The sequence below is a fragment of the Dermacentor silvarum genome, chromosome 10 (genome assembly GCF_013339745.2).
Source record: "Dermacentor silvarum isolate Dsil-2018 chromosome 10, BIME_Dsil_1.4, whole genome shotgun sequence".
NCBI classification, from domain to species: domain Eukaryota; kingdom Metazoa; phylum Arthropoda; class Arachnida; order Ixodida; family Ixodidae; genus Dermacentor; species Dermacentor silvarum.
This window is the reverse complement of record NC_051163.1, coordinates 125,703,269-125,718,818: the sequence shown is the minus strand read 5'-3', so window position 1 is coordinate 125,718,818 and position 15,550 is coordinate 125,703,269. Positions and strand designations below refer to the sequence as shown.

Below are 15,550 nucleotides of genomic sequence, written 5' to 3'. Positions count from 1 at the left end.
ACGAAAGCGAAAACAAAACCATGCGTAATAAACAAAATAACAAAAAACAATAACAAAGTAACAAAGTACCTAAGTTTGTCAGCGGGCGTAGAAAGGCTTAAGACGCACCACGTGGATGACTTCAGGTCGTGCCCGGCGCCGCTGTGATTGCGAAATGCCGTCTGGCACGACCTCATAGTCCAGTGCGCCAATACGTCGGGTGATCTTATATGGTCCGAAATAGCGACGTAACAGCTTCTCGCTAAGTCCTCGTCGGCGTATCGGAGTCCAGACCCAAACACGGTCACCGGGCTGGTACTCGACGTAGCGTCGTCGAAGGTTGTAGTGTCGGCTGTCGGTCCTCTGCTGGTTCTTGATACGCAGGCGGGCGAGCTGTCGACCTTCTTCGGCACGCTGCAAATAGGTGGCAACGTCGAGATTTTCTTCGTCGGTGACGTCCGGTAGCATGGCGTCAAGCGTCGTTGACGAGTTCCTTCCGTAGACCAGGTTGAACGGCGCCATGTGCGTCGTTTCTTGCACGGCCGTGTTGTATGCGAAGGTCACGTACGGAAGGATGGCATCCCACGTCTTGTGTTCGACGTCGACGTACATTGCCAGCATGTCGGCGATGGTCTTATTTAGGCGCTCAGTGAGGCCATTCGTCTGCGGGTGGTAGGCGGTGGTCCGGCGATGGCTTGTGTGGCTGTATCGCAGGATGGCTTGAGTTAGTTCTGCCGTAAAGGCAGTACCTCTGTCGGTGATGAGGACTTCTGGGGCACCGTGACGCAGGAGGATGTTCTCAACGAAGAATCGGGCTACCTCGGCAGCACTGCCTTTGGGCAAGGCTTTTGTTTCGGCGTAGCGGGTGAGGTAGTCCGTAGCTACGACGATCCATTTATTCCCGGACGTCGACGTCGGAAAAGGCCCCAGTAAGTCCATCCCAATCTGCTGGAACGGTCGGCGAGGTGGCTCGATCGGCTGTAGAAGTCCGGCTGGCCTTGTCGGCGGTGTTTTGCGTCGCTGACAGTCTCGGCATGTCCTTACGTAATGGGCGACGTCGGCAGAGAGGCGAGGCCAGTAGTATTTTTCTTGTATCCTTGCGAGCGTGCGGGAAAAACCGAGGTGTCCAGCCGTTGGGTCGTCATGGAGAGCTTGCAGAACCTATGGACGCAATGCTGAGGGTACCACGAGGAGGTAGTTGGCTCGGAGAGGCGAGAAGTTCTTCTTTAGGAGAATGTCGTTTTGCAAGAAAAACGACGCCAATCCTCGCCTGAACACCTTCGGCACAGTGACGGTCTTGCCTTCCAGGTAATCTACAAGGTTCCTTAGTTCCGGGTCGGCTCGCTGTTGTTCGGCGAATTCGTCGGCACTGATGGGTCCCAAGAAAGTGTCGTCATCCTGGTCATCCTGTGGCGGCGGTTCGACGGGGGCGCGAGACAAGCAGTCGGCGTCAGAGTGCTTTCGCCCGGACTTGTAAACGACGGTGATGTCGAATTCTTGAAGTCTCAGACTCCATCGTGCGAGGCGACCTGAAGGATCCTTCAAGTTAGCTAGCCAACACAAGGCGTGGTGGTCGCTCACAACTTTAAAGGGCCTGCCATAGAGGTAGGGGCGAAACTTTGATGTAGCCCAGATGATGGCGAGGCACTCCTTTTCTGTTGTGGAATAATTTGCTTCCGCCTTCGATAGCGACCGGCTAGCGTAACTTACAACCCTTTCTAGTCCATCAGTCCTCTGCACAAGCACGGCGCCGAGTCCTACGCCGCTTGCGTCGGTGTGGACTTCGGTATCGGCATTTTCGTCGAAATGCGCAAGGATGGGCGGCGATTGTAGGCGTCGCTTCAGTTCTTCAAATGCTTCGATTTGCGGCATCTCCCACTTGAATTCGACGTCGGCCTTCGTGAGGTACGTCAGTGGCTCGGCGATCCGTGAAAAATCCTTGACGAAGCGCCTGTAATAGGCGCACAGTCCCAGAAATCTACGCACTGCCTTCTTGTCAGCGGGCAGAGGAAAGTTGAAGATGGCCGCAGTTTTCTGAGGGTCGGGGCGCACTCCAGACTTGTTGATGACGTGGCCCAAAAACAAGAGCTCCTCATATGCGAAGCGGCACTTTTCTGGCTTTAACGTGAGTCCGGAGGTTTTGATTGCTTGAAGAACTGTTTCAAGGCGCCGCAGGTGTTCTTCGAAGCTTGAGGCAAACACAACGACGTCGTCCAAATAGACGAGGCAAGTCTGCCACTTCAAGCCTGCCAGTACTGTATCCATGACGCGTTGGAAAGTCGCAGGTGCCGAGCAAAGACCAAACGGCATGACCTTGAACTCGAACAGTCCGTCTGGTGTTATAAAGGCCGTCTTCTCCCGGTCCCTCTCGTCGACTTCGATTTGCCAGTAGCCGGTTTTGAGGTCCATCGACGAAAAATACTTTGCGTTGTATAGTCGATCCAAGGCGTCGTCAATCCGTGGAAGGGGGTATACGTCCTTCTTCGTGACCTTGTTGAGGCGACGATAATCGACGCAGAAACGTAGGGTTCCATCCTTCTTCTTCACTAACACCACGGGGGACGCCCACGGACTCTTGGACGGCTGGATGATGTCGTCGCGTAGCATTTCGTCGACTTGTTGCCTTATGGCCTCGCGTTCGCGTGCCGAAACTCGGTACGGGCTCTGACGCAGTGGGCGGACATTTTCATCGGTTATGATTCGGTGCTTGGCGACAGGGGTTTGTCGAACTTTTGACGACGACGAGAAGCAATCCTTGTATTGCAGGAGCAGAGCTTTTAGTTGTTCTTTCTTATGCCTGGGAAGGTTCTGATTAACGTTGAAAGTTGCTTCAGGTATTATAGTCGTCGTTGCGGGTGCACTGGAATCCGTGAAGGCGAAAGCACTGCTGGCTTGTACTATTTCGTCGATGTAGGCAACCGTGGTGCCTTTGTTAATGTGCTTGTATTCGGGGCTGAAGTTCGCGAGCATCACCGTTGCTTTCCCTGCACGTAGCTCAGCTATGCCTCTAGCGACGCAAATTTCACGGTACAGCAGTAAGTGATGATCGCCCTCGATGACGCCCTCCATGTCTGCAGGCACTTCCGTACCAACGGAAATCATTACGCTGGAGTGAGGCGGAACGGTGACTTGTTCTTCAAGCACATTCAAGGCATGGTAACTGATGCATGTATCCGGCGGTATCGCTTTGTGTGTTGAAAGCGTTATCGACTTGGACCTTAAGTCGATGACTGCACCATGTTGGTGTAGAAAGTCCATGCCTAGGATGACGTCCCTGGAGCAGTGCTGCAGGATTACGAAGCTCGCCGGGTAAGTGCGGTTGTTTACCGTGACTCGCGCTGTGCAGATTCCAGCCGGCGTTATTAGGTGACCTCCCGCTGTCCGTATATCGGGTCCTTGCCAGGCCGTCTGCACCTTCTTTAACTTGGCGGCGAACGCGCCACTGAAAACTGAATAGTCGGCGCCAGTGTCGACGAGAGCGGTGACGTTATGACCATCGATGAGCACGTCTAGATCGGTAGACCGGCGTCTGGCGTTGCGGTTAATTCGTGGCGTCGGATCACGGCTGCGTCGGCTTGCTCTGCTGCTGCTACGTCGCGTCGGAAGGTCTTCGTTCGGCGGCGATGTGCTGTCAAGGCTGTTGCTAGGCGGCGTGCTGATATCTCGTCGTGATGATTCGCGAATCGTCGTCGTCGTCGGCGGCGGAGGATCTTCGGCATTGCGTCGTACAGCAACCGCACCTCCATCGGTTGCTGCTTTTAGTTTCCCGGGTATGGGCTGGGAGATCGGCCCCGGGTTGGGCCGGCATACAGGCGGCGATGCGGCGAGATGTAGCGGCCTGGTGACGGCGAGCGTGAGGGCCGTCGTGGTTGCCACTGGGCTCCGGCAAGGTAGTCGGCGATGTCACGTGGTCGCTCGCCAAGCTGTGGACGTGGCGCGTTGACAGCGAACCCTCGTAGGCCCATCTCGCGGTATGGGCATCGGCGGTAGACATGGCCGGCTTCCCCGCAGTGATAGCAGAGCGGGCGGTGGTCGGGGGCGCGCCAAATGTCCGTCTTCCGCTGGGAGCTGCGGTGGGCGACGGGCGGGCGTGCTGGCGGCGGCGGCGGTGGACGACGGAACTGCGGCGTTACGGGGCCCTGGCGCGAGCGCGGAGGGGGGCCTTGACGACGGGCGACGGCGGCGTAGGTCATCGCTTGCGGCTGTGGTTGAGGCGATACCGGAACTTCTGGCACTTCTAGTGATCGCTGAACCTCTTCTTTAACTATGTCAGCGATTGAAGTCACCTGAGGATGCGATCTTGGGAATAATTTCTGTAGTTCTTCCCGTACAACCGCTCTGATCGTCTCGTGCAGGTCGTCGGCGCCTAGAGCTTGAGCTTCGGCGTAGTTTGTCAGTGCACGGCGGTTGTATTGCCTGGCTCGCATTTCAAGGGTCTTCTCGATGGTTGTGGCCTCCGAAACAAATTCTGCCACAGTCTTGAGCGTGTTGCGCATCAATCCAGTGAATAGATGCTCTTTGACGCCCCGCATCAAGAACCGAACTTTCTTTTCCTCTGACATATCGGGGTCGGCGTGGCGGAAGAGGCGAGTCATCTCCTCCGTGAAGATTGCGATGTTCTCGTTCGGCAATTGCACTCTGGTTTCTAATAAAACTTCGGCCCTTTCTTTTCGCACGACATTCGTGAAAGTCCTCATGAAGTTCTCACGAAATAGGTCCCACGTCACCAGGGTGGTCTCTCTGTTCTCAAACCAGGTCCGAGCAGCATCATCTAATGAAAAATACACATGGCGCAGCTTGTCGTCGTCGCTCCATTTGTTGAACGTCGCGGTCCTCTCGTATGTCTCCAGCCAGGTTTCAGGGTCTTCAGCCGATGATCCACGAAAAGTCGGTGGCTCCCGAGGTTGCTGCAGCAGGATGGGGGACGCTGGTGCTGCCATTTTGGTCGTTGACTTGGCCTTGATTGCAGTGGTCTTTTCGGGAAGAAGTCCGAACTCCGGCACAAGTCCTTGCTGCCTACGGCTAGCTCGCTGGTCCTTGGCGACGTTGGTCTCGCTCTCCGGTTTCGGGCTTGGGTCGCGGCTTTGCGGGGGCGTTCGGTGCATGAACGAACTAGCACCTCCACCAGATGTCACGTAGTAGTGACGGGAGAGAAAACAGTCACAAAACTGTGTATGACGAAACTGGTTGTTTACTGGGCGAACCTGTGCCCACAAAAGCAAGCTACACTCAAAGCACAACGATAGCGGCGAACACAGTCGGCGATCGTCGAAAATCTGATCAGCGGCGAAACGCGTCGGCTTTTATACCTGAGTCATCGAAGGTTCCAGATTAATCCCTGATGCCCGCGTGTCTTCCAGAAAGTTCTAGACAATTCGCGTCGCTCATACAATCAGATTACATGGGCGTCGGTGACCACAGACGACGGATAGAAGCATTGATACCATCCGAGAAGCCTCCAATGCAGGCGCGTCCCGCGCCGAGCGACAACGTTCAACATTCGTCAGCCAATGTTGAAAGCGGCCACCGGTGAAAGATAAACATGTGTACGTGTCAATAATAATGCAAAACGTACAGCCTTCCGGCTTTAAGGTGTTCGAACCGACGATTAAAAATTACAACCAGCATTTTCATGCAGATTTACGCTGTCACTCAAACATTATTGTAAGACATCCACGATGTCTCTATCAATGCTCACAGAGCAGGCGTGACCACAGGTACACATTACATTAGAGTTTCATCACTATGGACGCATTATATGTTCTGAATGCTCTTGATAATCACATGTTTTCAGATCACGAGCGTACAAAAGGGGCTAATGTATTCTTCTCTACATGACCTTCACGTGCGGGAATATACACTGACGCAACGAGCAGTGTTCTATTTGCTGCCGTTTAATATAACTTGCATCTTCATTTTAACAGCGAAGCTGTTTAGGCCAGCGGTACTTTGTGGTGCGTAGTCGTTATAGCCATGGCAACCCGGAGAAGAAGGAGGAGGAGACCGCGTGTATGCGCACGCGGTCTCTTCCACGCCAGCTCCCTGCCTTCCCGACCCCTGCCTCGCGTCTCTCTGCGGCGCGCTGAGCCAGGAGAAAAAAATACACGCCATCTCCACGAAGTGAATGCTAATGAGTGGGGAGAACCTCCAACGCTGTGGTGAACCGTGAATGTAAATCGGTAAAACCGTGAAACATTCGCCCACACATCATATAAAGACGTGACACGTTGTTATAGGGAATATGTATATCACTTATATACACAATGTTCATTATTTACAAATCGATGCAATTTGATACACTTATATACACAAGGGGGCGCACGTCGGCGCCACCAACCTCAGGTAGCGACCGCTTTCTGCGCTTGACAGCTGCTTCCCGCGCTCGCTCCGATTCGAGGTTCGCTTATCTTCGCTTGCGTGCTGCTTCGGCTGCACGAGCCCTCGCCGCTGCCGCAGCCTCTGCATCGATCGTGGTTTTTGCTTCCTCCCGGCGCTGGCGCCTTTCTTCTGCTTCGCGGGCTCTCACCGCAGGGTCTTGGCGGTGAGCCCGAACTGCTGCTGCGTTGCGAGCCCGCCGCGCCGCTGTTTTTGCCTCTGAGGTGTTCATGATAAGTAGCTGCATGGAGATGTTCACGAACTAGCGCGCGCGCCGAATGTGCAGCGGAGCCCGGGAGTGCAGGTGTCTGCCGCGCTGCCATCTACCGGGCGCCCTTTGAATTATAGCGCAGCTGCGCCTCTAGCGGGAGCAATGAGAACTAGCGTACACGGCGCGAGGGACCGAGCCCCGGTAAGAGGAGCTTCGCCCCTAAAAAAAGGTCAAAGCTTGCATTAGGCCGTGCAAAGCTCAAGACACAGCGAAGCTGGCCGATTGATATCGAGCGGCTAGCCTCCAACGCGTTCAGCGTCGGCAAGCAGCAGCGTTCTAGGCACTGTGACAACCATGGCCTGCGTTTGTGGCATGCCAGGAACGCTGTCACTCGTCGGCGCCGGCGCGTCCAGCGCTAGTCACGCGAAATGTCGCCAACGCGTTCGGCGTCGCCAAGCGACAGCGTTCTTGGCACTGTACCAAACTTGGTTAGCCTGCCTGCGTTTGTGGTATGCCAGGAGCGCTGTCGCTCGTAGGCGCCCACACGTCCAGCGCTAGTCAAGCGAAATGTCGCGAAAGGGAAGGTACCTCCGAAAATTATCGCTCGAGAATGCCTTCCTACATGCGTAGTTAAGTTAAACCAAGTCAAGACCTAGCAGCAACCAAGTTCGTATCAGCAGTAGCAGCCAGTAAGCTTCAATGTGCCTAATGCGCGACCGAGTGCAAACTTGCCTGACTGAATTTTTTTTTTTACTTTTGAAGGTTGACTCTCAGAGTGGGATAGATCAAAACGTAAACTTGAACTGCAAGTTTATGACTGTTGCAATCCGGACAGTCAACATAACTACGTCGAAGTTACTTGAATTCTGGGGTTTTGCGTGTCAAAACCACAATTTGATTATGAGGCACGCCGTAGTGGGGGACACCGAATTAATATTGACCACCAGGGGATCTTTAACGTGCCCCCAATGTCGAGGTTACTTGCAGGTTTAGTCATGCTAAATGAAATGAGCTTCATCTTCAATAAGGGTCTGTAGATGCAGCCTGCATGTGTTACACGTGAAGCAGTTGCGTAAGCAGAAGTAAGCACAAATCTACAACGTTACGATGCGAGAAGAGGCATCGACTTCCGACGCTACTCCACGAATGTCCAATTCTTCTTTGGTCGAAACCTGCCGAGCCGTTGCCAGAGGCGCCGATTGCAGTCACGAACACCGCGCGCGTTGGGCGCGAACGCGCGGAAACGTGGACAGCGTCGGCAACCGCTCTGCGCGTTGCCTCGTTGGTGCTGCTACATAGGCCCTCGGCTAGTGAAGACGCCCGGTTAAAGTTAACTAGAATATCTAGTACACTGTGGCCCGGTGAAGGTTGGGATTATGAACGATACAGAACAGCGTTTGTTGGTTGTAGCCGTGGAAGGGGTGAGCCAATGAAACGTAGCGCCGACGGGGATGGGAGGGATGGCATGGGTGAGAATTGTATGGGGCCGCGCGTCTTAGACAAAGGCTGCTTTTAGGCGATCAATAAAGACGGTGTCGTGGCGACCGTGCACATCAAGCATGCATAATTTATCACTGCGCTTGATGATGCGATAAGCGCCATCGTAAGGATGCTTGTGCACTGCGTCGCGACGGACAAACGCATGTGTCGCCGTCTCCAAATTAGAAGGGATATAGGGGGAATCACGGTATTGTGGGCGAGGTTGCGGGACACAAAGATTGGGCCGAGTGGAGCGCAACTGTACCACGTACTTGGTGGGGATGGGGCAAAGCAAGGCGGATGTAGGGTCGAACAGTTCTACGGAAAGGCGGAGTGATGAACCATAGATTAGTTCAGCAGGTGTACACTTGATGTCCTGCTTTAACGTTACCCTAAGGCTAAGCAAAATGAGAGGCAGGGAAACTGTCAACTGGCCGTGTGGGGTTGCACCCTCAAAGATGCCTTCAGTGTCCGGTGGAAACGTTCGACCATGCCATTTGCGATGGGGTGGTATGCTGTAGTACGAATCTGAAAGCTTCCTAGCAAGGTCATGAGCTTTTTTAAAAGGGAAGACTCGAACTGTCGACCTCGATCGGCGGTGATAGTAGATGGAACACCGAAACGTGACACCCATCCCGAAAGGAAAGGTTTAGCTATGGTCTCACTTTTGATCTTGGGAATTGGAAACGCCTCTGGTCACCAAGTGAAACGCTCAATGCGCGTCAGCAGGTAGGTCTTTTCATCCTATGGAGGCCATGGTCCTAAAATGTCAATATGGACCTTGTCGAAATGCTGCGAGGGTGGTGGGAAGGAACCGTATGGAGACAAGGTATAACCATGGACATTGGATTGCTGGCAATCTAAACTACTTCGAGCCCACCCACGAATGTCCTTGTTGATGCCCAGCCAGATAAAACGCCATGTGATAAGGTCTTCCGTGGCGCGGATGCCAGGATGGGAGAGGCTGTGCAGAGAGTTGAAGACAGCACGACGGAAATCACTGGAAACAAGAGGTCTGGGGCTGCCAGTTGATAGGTCGCTGAGAATGGGAATACTGGAGGACGGAAGGGTAACTTCACGAACCTTGAGCGTTCCAGAGTCCAGGCGAAGGTTAGCGATTTCGGCGACTTGTGCTTGCGCTGCAGCGAGAGCACTGAAATCGACAGTTGTCGATGTGGCGCAAGATACGGACAGTACGTGTTTGTCGAGAGAGCGCATCGGCGGCAGCGTTTGCAGATCCTTACACGTGCTGGTTATCAGTCATGAATTCCGCGATATACGCGAGGTGAAGACTTTCACGGGGTGAAAACTTGCTACTAGCAGATTTGATGGCAAACGTTAACGGCTTGTGGCCCGTGGCGATGAAGAAACTTCGAGCTGCGAGAAAATGCCTGAAGTGACGCGCAGCCATGTAAGCAGCGAGGAGTTCACGGCCCAAAGTGCTGTAATTGCTTTCGGTGGAGGAGAGTTTGCGTGAAAAGAACGCTAGCGGTTGCCACGACCCATCAACGCACTGTTGAAATGTGGCTCCAACTGCCACGTCTGATGCGTCATGAGACAGAGCGGAGCGTCTGGTATTGGGTGAAGAAAACGGGTGGCACCTGCGAGCTGTCTTAATAGCCTCGAAAGAACTGGACGCAACATCAGACCATGCAATGGGAGTAGAATTCTTCTTGTTTCCCTGAAGTTAATCAGTAGGTGGACGAATAAGGTGAGCACAGCGGGTAATGAAACAGCGATAGATATTGTAACCTAGATCGAAGACAGACTCTTGAAAAAATAGACGCTTCTCTTTAATGGCGGGCCAGATGAAGAGCGTGCAGCCTACGCGCTTCGTCGTCTTTCATGGCGCCGACCTTTGCGCGCGCCATCCCGCGGTGCGGGAGCCCCACATCATTGTGTCAATTGCCCCCCGTGCGAAAAGCGACCGTCTCGGTCGCGTCAAAAAGTTCTTTCAGCCACGATAATAAATGGAGCTCCTCAGGTGCATCTTGGCGTTCACGCATCTTGGCGCATAGTATGGTTTCATGCGCACTACATGAACAACTTCAGCGTGAGGACGACGAGGGAGCGAACCGAGGTCGGAACTGCAGGGGACGACTTCGTAGGTTACGTCACTGAGGCGGCGTGTAACCTTGAAGGGACCGAAATACCGGCGGAGCAACTTTTCCGAGAGTCCACGGCGACGGATGGGCGTCCAGACCCACACGCAGTCGCCCGTATCGAAGGGTGTCGGTATGCTGTTGGCTCCGGATACGATGCCGAGCAAGCTGGCGGGCATCTTCGGCTCTTTTCACAAACTATTCCACGTTTTCGCTGGTCGGGCTATTATCAGACACAGGTAGCATGGCGTCAAGTGTTGATGTGACGTGGCGCCCGTATACAAGTTCGAACGGCGTAAACTGTGTAGTCTCCTGTACAGCAGTATTATACGCAAAGGTCACATAGGGTAAAATTTCGTCCCACATTTTGTGCTCTACGTCGACATACATGGAGAACATATCAGCCAGCGTTCTGTTCAGACGTTCCGTTAATCCATTGGTTTGAGGGTGATAGGCAGTGCTCTTGCTGTGAGAAGTATGGGTCAGCTGGAGAACGTCCTGCATAAATTCGGCTGTAAATGCTGTACCGCGATCCGTGATGAGAACAGACGGTGCACCATGTCGTAGGACGATGTGGTGGACGAAGAACTTGGCCACTTCGTACGAGTTTGTTTGCGGAATAGCTTCGGTTTCGGCATACCGGGTTAAGTAGTAGGTAGCGACGACTATCCATCTGTTGCGCGAAGAGGTCACTGGGAATGGCCAAAGTAGATCCACTCGTATTTGTTGGAACGGTGCTTGAGGAGGGTCCACAGGGTGGAGAAAGTCAGCCGGTGTAAAGGGCGGTTTTTTGCGATGCTGACAATCACGGCAGGTCTTTACGTACCGTTGCACAGAAGAAAAAAGCCAGGGCCAGTAATACTTCTGTCGTATCCTTGCTAATGTCTTAGCGAATCTCAGGTGTCCCGCGCATGGCTCATCATGGCAGGCCTGCAAAATGTCTTGGCGCAGCGCCGACGGCACGACAAGGAGGTACGTATTTGGACCGCTTCCGCAGTTTTTCCTGTAAAGGACGTTATTGCGCAAACAGTACGATGATAAGCCGCGCAAGAGCGAGCGAGGTAAAACACCTTCAACTCCTTGAAGGGGTTCGATCAGCGGCAGCAGCTCAGTGTCAGCGCACTGGTGCTCAGCCATCTTTACGGCGTCGACAACGCCGACAAATGTCAAGTCATAGTCAGAGTCCGATGATGTCGTAGGGAGCGTAGCGCGTGACAAACAGTCAGCGTCGCTGTGCTTTCTTCCTGATCGGTAGACAACGGTTATGCCATACTCTTGTAAGCGTAAGCTCCAACGGGCTAGTCTGCCTGAAGGATCCTTGAGGTTGGCAAGCCAGCACAGGGCGTGGTTATCGCTGACAGCTTTAAAGGGTCTTCCGTACAAGTAGGGTCGGAATTTACTAATTGCCCACACAACCGCTAAGCATTCTTTTTCAGTGGTTGAGTAGTTTTTCTCAGCCTTGGTGAGACTGCGGCTTGCATAAGCAATGGTGCGTTCCGCACCATCTTGCCACTGCACAAAAGCTGCACCGAGACACGCATTGCTGGCGTCAGTATGGATTTCTGTGTCTGCGTCTTCGTCGAAATGAGCAAGTATTGGGGCAGCTTGCAAACGGTTGCGCAATTCATTGAACGACTGCTGCTGCTCGTCCGCCCAAATGAAAGGCACATCATCACGTGTAAGTCGTGTCAGAGTCTCAGCAATTCTCGCGAATCCCTCGACGAAGCGTCTATAATTGGCGCACAAACCAAGGAAGCGTTGGACAGTCTGTTGGTGGTGAAAACTCGGCGACGGCAGCTAACTTGTCGGGGTCTGGTCGGACGCCTTTAGGGCCAACGACATGGCCAAGAAATTTGAGCTCTTGGAACCCGAAGTAGCATTTTTCACGCTTGATGCTGAGGTCGGCAGTACGGATCGCAGCGAGGACGCTGTCAAGTCGAGCGACATGTTCGTCAAACGTGCTCGAAAACACGACGACGTCATCCAAATATACGAGGCAGGTTTGCCATTTGAGTCAAGCAAGCACGGTATCCATCATCCGCTGAAAGGTGGCGGGTGCGGAACAGAGACCGAAGGGGAGAACTTTGAACTCATAAAGTCCGTCAGGTGTCACAAACGCTGTTTTTTCACGATCCTGTTCATCAACTTCGATTTGCCAATACCCGGATTTAAGATTCAACGAAGAAAAAAACTTGGCATGTTGTAGACGATCCAATGCGTCGTCGATGCGTGGAAATTGATAAACACCGCGCTTGGTGACACGGTTCAACTTTCTGTAATCTACACAGAAACGTAGTTGTGATGGAAACGACATCGACAAACTTACTAACTTGCCGGTGTTTCCGTTGGGCCCAGGATCCTTTAATAATAACACGGCAGACGGGAGCTTGCTACACGAAACACACTTTAAACAGACACGCTAGCACGATACAGACGATTTACATACAGACGATTTACGTGTACGTGGGCTATAGTTTGGAAGTTGTCATTCCATATAAAACACATGCCTAGCACTCAAGCGTCATCACTCGCCCGTGTGCATCGTTGTTGCGGTGCCCGTGACGGTGGTTGTGACGGTGGAGCGTCGTTGTGGCTATGTCGCTGCTGTCATGCCACACCTTGTCGCATCACGCCGCTCCTTGTCGTGACGTGGAAGCAGGAGAAAACAGCAGGCCGGTAGAACACCAGGCCACTGCTGTAGCTGGCCAGTAATGCCTGACCTGCAACGCCTCGGCTGCTAGAACGGCAGGCTCGGTCGGCGGAGAGGTAGCTCAGGCGCCCCGGTGGCCAGCAGAAAGTACTGCACCAGGCCGCTATCACAGCAGGCCGCTGGTGCAGAGGAGAGTAGAGCCACGAGCCGGATCTACGACCAGGTCCGCACGGTAGCAGGACACCCGGTCGCCAGTCCTCGGGCTCGCTCAGCAGGCTGGTAGCTCAGGCGTCCCGGTCCCAGCAGGAAGCACTGCACCAGGCCACTATCACAGCAGGCCGCTGGTGCGCAGGAAAGCCCAGCCACGAACTGGATCCCCGGCCAGGTCCGCACGGTAGCAGGATACCCGGTCGCTGGTACCCGAGCCTGGAGCCGCCGTTTTGCGAGCTTACGTTCGAGGCTGCCGCTCGCTCTCACGCTCTGCGTGCTCTCGTGTCACTTCTTCGTTCGTGGCACATGATCATCTTCTTCCATTATCATCATCACCAATCTTCTTCTTGGTGCTGCCATACAATCATAATTCCAAGCTGGTCTTCTCGCCACCGCGCGCCACTGTCCACATCATCACTGTAGTGTGTTGTCTTTCTTTCTGACTAACACTACAGGGGAGGCCCACCGGCTTGTTGACGGCTGGATCACGTCGTCTTGGAGCATCTCTTTCACCTGTGCTTGATTGCTTCCCTTTCCACTGGAGACACTCTGTAAGGATGCTGGCGAACAGGACGTGCGGATTCGTCTGTAATAATGCGGTGCTTTGTGATGGAAGTGCGCCGTACTTTGGACGACGTTGAAAAACACTCGGCAAATTCATTCACGAGACTCAGTAGACGGTCTTTCTGATGGTCTGGCAGAGCAGCGTTAACGTGAATCCGTTTTTTTAGGCTGGGTAACTCAGATTGTTGAGACGATGCGACTTCCGATGTGCCAATGTCAGCAACATCAATGATTTTGCGAAGAAATGCGATTGTCGTTCTTCGGTGGTATATGCCAATACTCGTTGCTACAGTTTGTTAGAAACACGACTGAACATCTGTTTCGCACCTGACGAAGCCCTCTGGCTATGCAAATGTGGCGCTCAAGAAGCAGGGGGATGTTTTGCCTCAGCAATTCCTTCGGCGTCGTCCTCCATGTCACATCGGACAAAGGTAAGCACGCTGCCCTTGGGTGGGAACGTAACGTGATCGTCGGCAACGTGAAGCGCGATGTCACGGTCGTTGTCATTACTGTTCGCTATGGCTTGTTTAGTAGCAAAGGGGACTCTATAGACTCTTGCAGGTCGAGGATGGCACCGTTTGCCTGAAGGAAATCCATGCCGAGTATAAGGTCCTTTGAACATTCAGGAAGAATGACGAAGTCGCCGATGTACGTGAAACCGCGAATGTTGACTCGTGCCGTGCACCGGCCCATTGGAGTTATGAGGTGCCCTCCTGCAGTACGAATCTGATTCCGGCCCATTGCGTCGAAACTTTGTTCAGTATACGCGCGAGATTCTGGCTCATAACAGACGTATCCGCACCCGTGTCGATCAACGCCGTGACTTCGTGGTCATCTATGGTAACTGGTACATCGCAAGATACTGACACCGAACTGCACTGATTTCTCTGCGTCTCATCTGCGTCATATCACAGTCGTCGTAGTGGAGGATCTTCAGCGTTCGCAACATCAGCGACCTCACCTCCGCAGGTCGCTGGACTCAGTTTTCCCGGAAGCAGGGCTGGGTGAGCGACGCCTTGTAGCACTCGGCGTGACGAGGGGGCTGGAAGACCTGTGTCGGGCGGGTGACGGTGACCGGGTGTCACGGATTCGTGGGGAAAACGAGGCCCTGGCGTCCGCGAGGTAGCCTTCAATCTCCAGGGGGCGTTCGCCATTGCGCGGGCACGGCGCATTCAGTGAAAATCCACGGAGCCCAGCTCGGCGGTAAGGACATGCCCTGTAGAGGTGATCGGCTTCACCGCAATGAAAACACAAGGGCCTCCGGTCTGCAGTAGGCCATACTTCGCTCTTGCGGGGTGGTCGTGCTTCAGCCTTGAATGGCGTGCGGCAAGGCCTGAAGTCGCCAGTTGCTTGTTCCACGGCGCGCACACCATGAAAGTCCGGGACGTCGCTCATACCGTGAAAAGTTGGGGAGAACGAACTTCGCGCAACTTCCGCATACGACATGCGAGGCTGTGGCTGCCGTGTCTCGTGCTGTGGTGTCTCACTTCGCTCGGGGACTTAGACTGCTTGCCTGATTTCCTTCCGGACGACCTCAGCCAGAGCGAGTCGCGGTACCGATGCCGGAGCCACCTGAAGCTTTCGGAGCTCTTCTCGAACAACAAGCCTAATGAGCTCCCGCAAGGCGTCGGTATTGTCAAAAGGTATAGCGAGAGGGTCACGCGATAGAGTCGACTCGTCACGGTTGTACAGTCTTGTTCGCTGCTGCAGTGCCTTTTCCATTGATATGGATTCCGCGAGAAACTCTGCAACGGTCTTTGGTGGATTGCGTATTAGGCCGCCGAATAACTCTTGCTTGACACCGCGCATCAAGTGCCTTAGCTTCTTTTCTTCCGGCATGGACGGATCCGCGCGTCGGAAAAGTCGGAACATATCTTCGACAAAGATTGCGACGCTGTCGTTCGGCCGCTGTACTCTCGCATGAATTGCACATTCAGCTGGCTCCTCGCGATCGGGGCTGGCATATGTGCTCATTAACTA

At 53.8% G+C, this 15,550-nt stretch overlaps 1 protein-coding gene across 5 annotated transcripts in view; it reads left to right on the top strand.

The window, feature by feature from the left end:
* Positions 1-15,550, top strand: part of LOC119431833 (peroxidase-like) — a 219,545-nt gene that overhangs the window by 82,286 nt on the left and 121,709 nt on the right. The window lies entirely within an intron of this gene.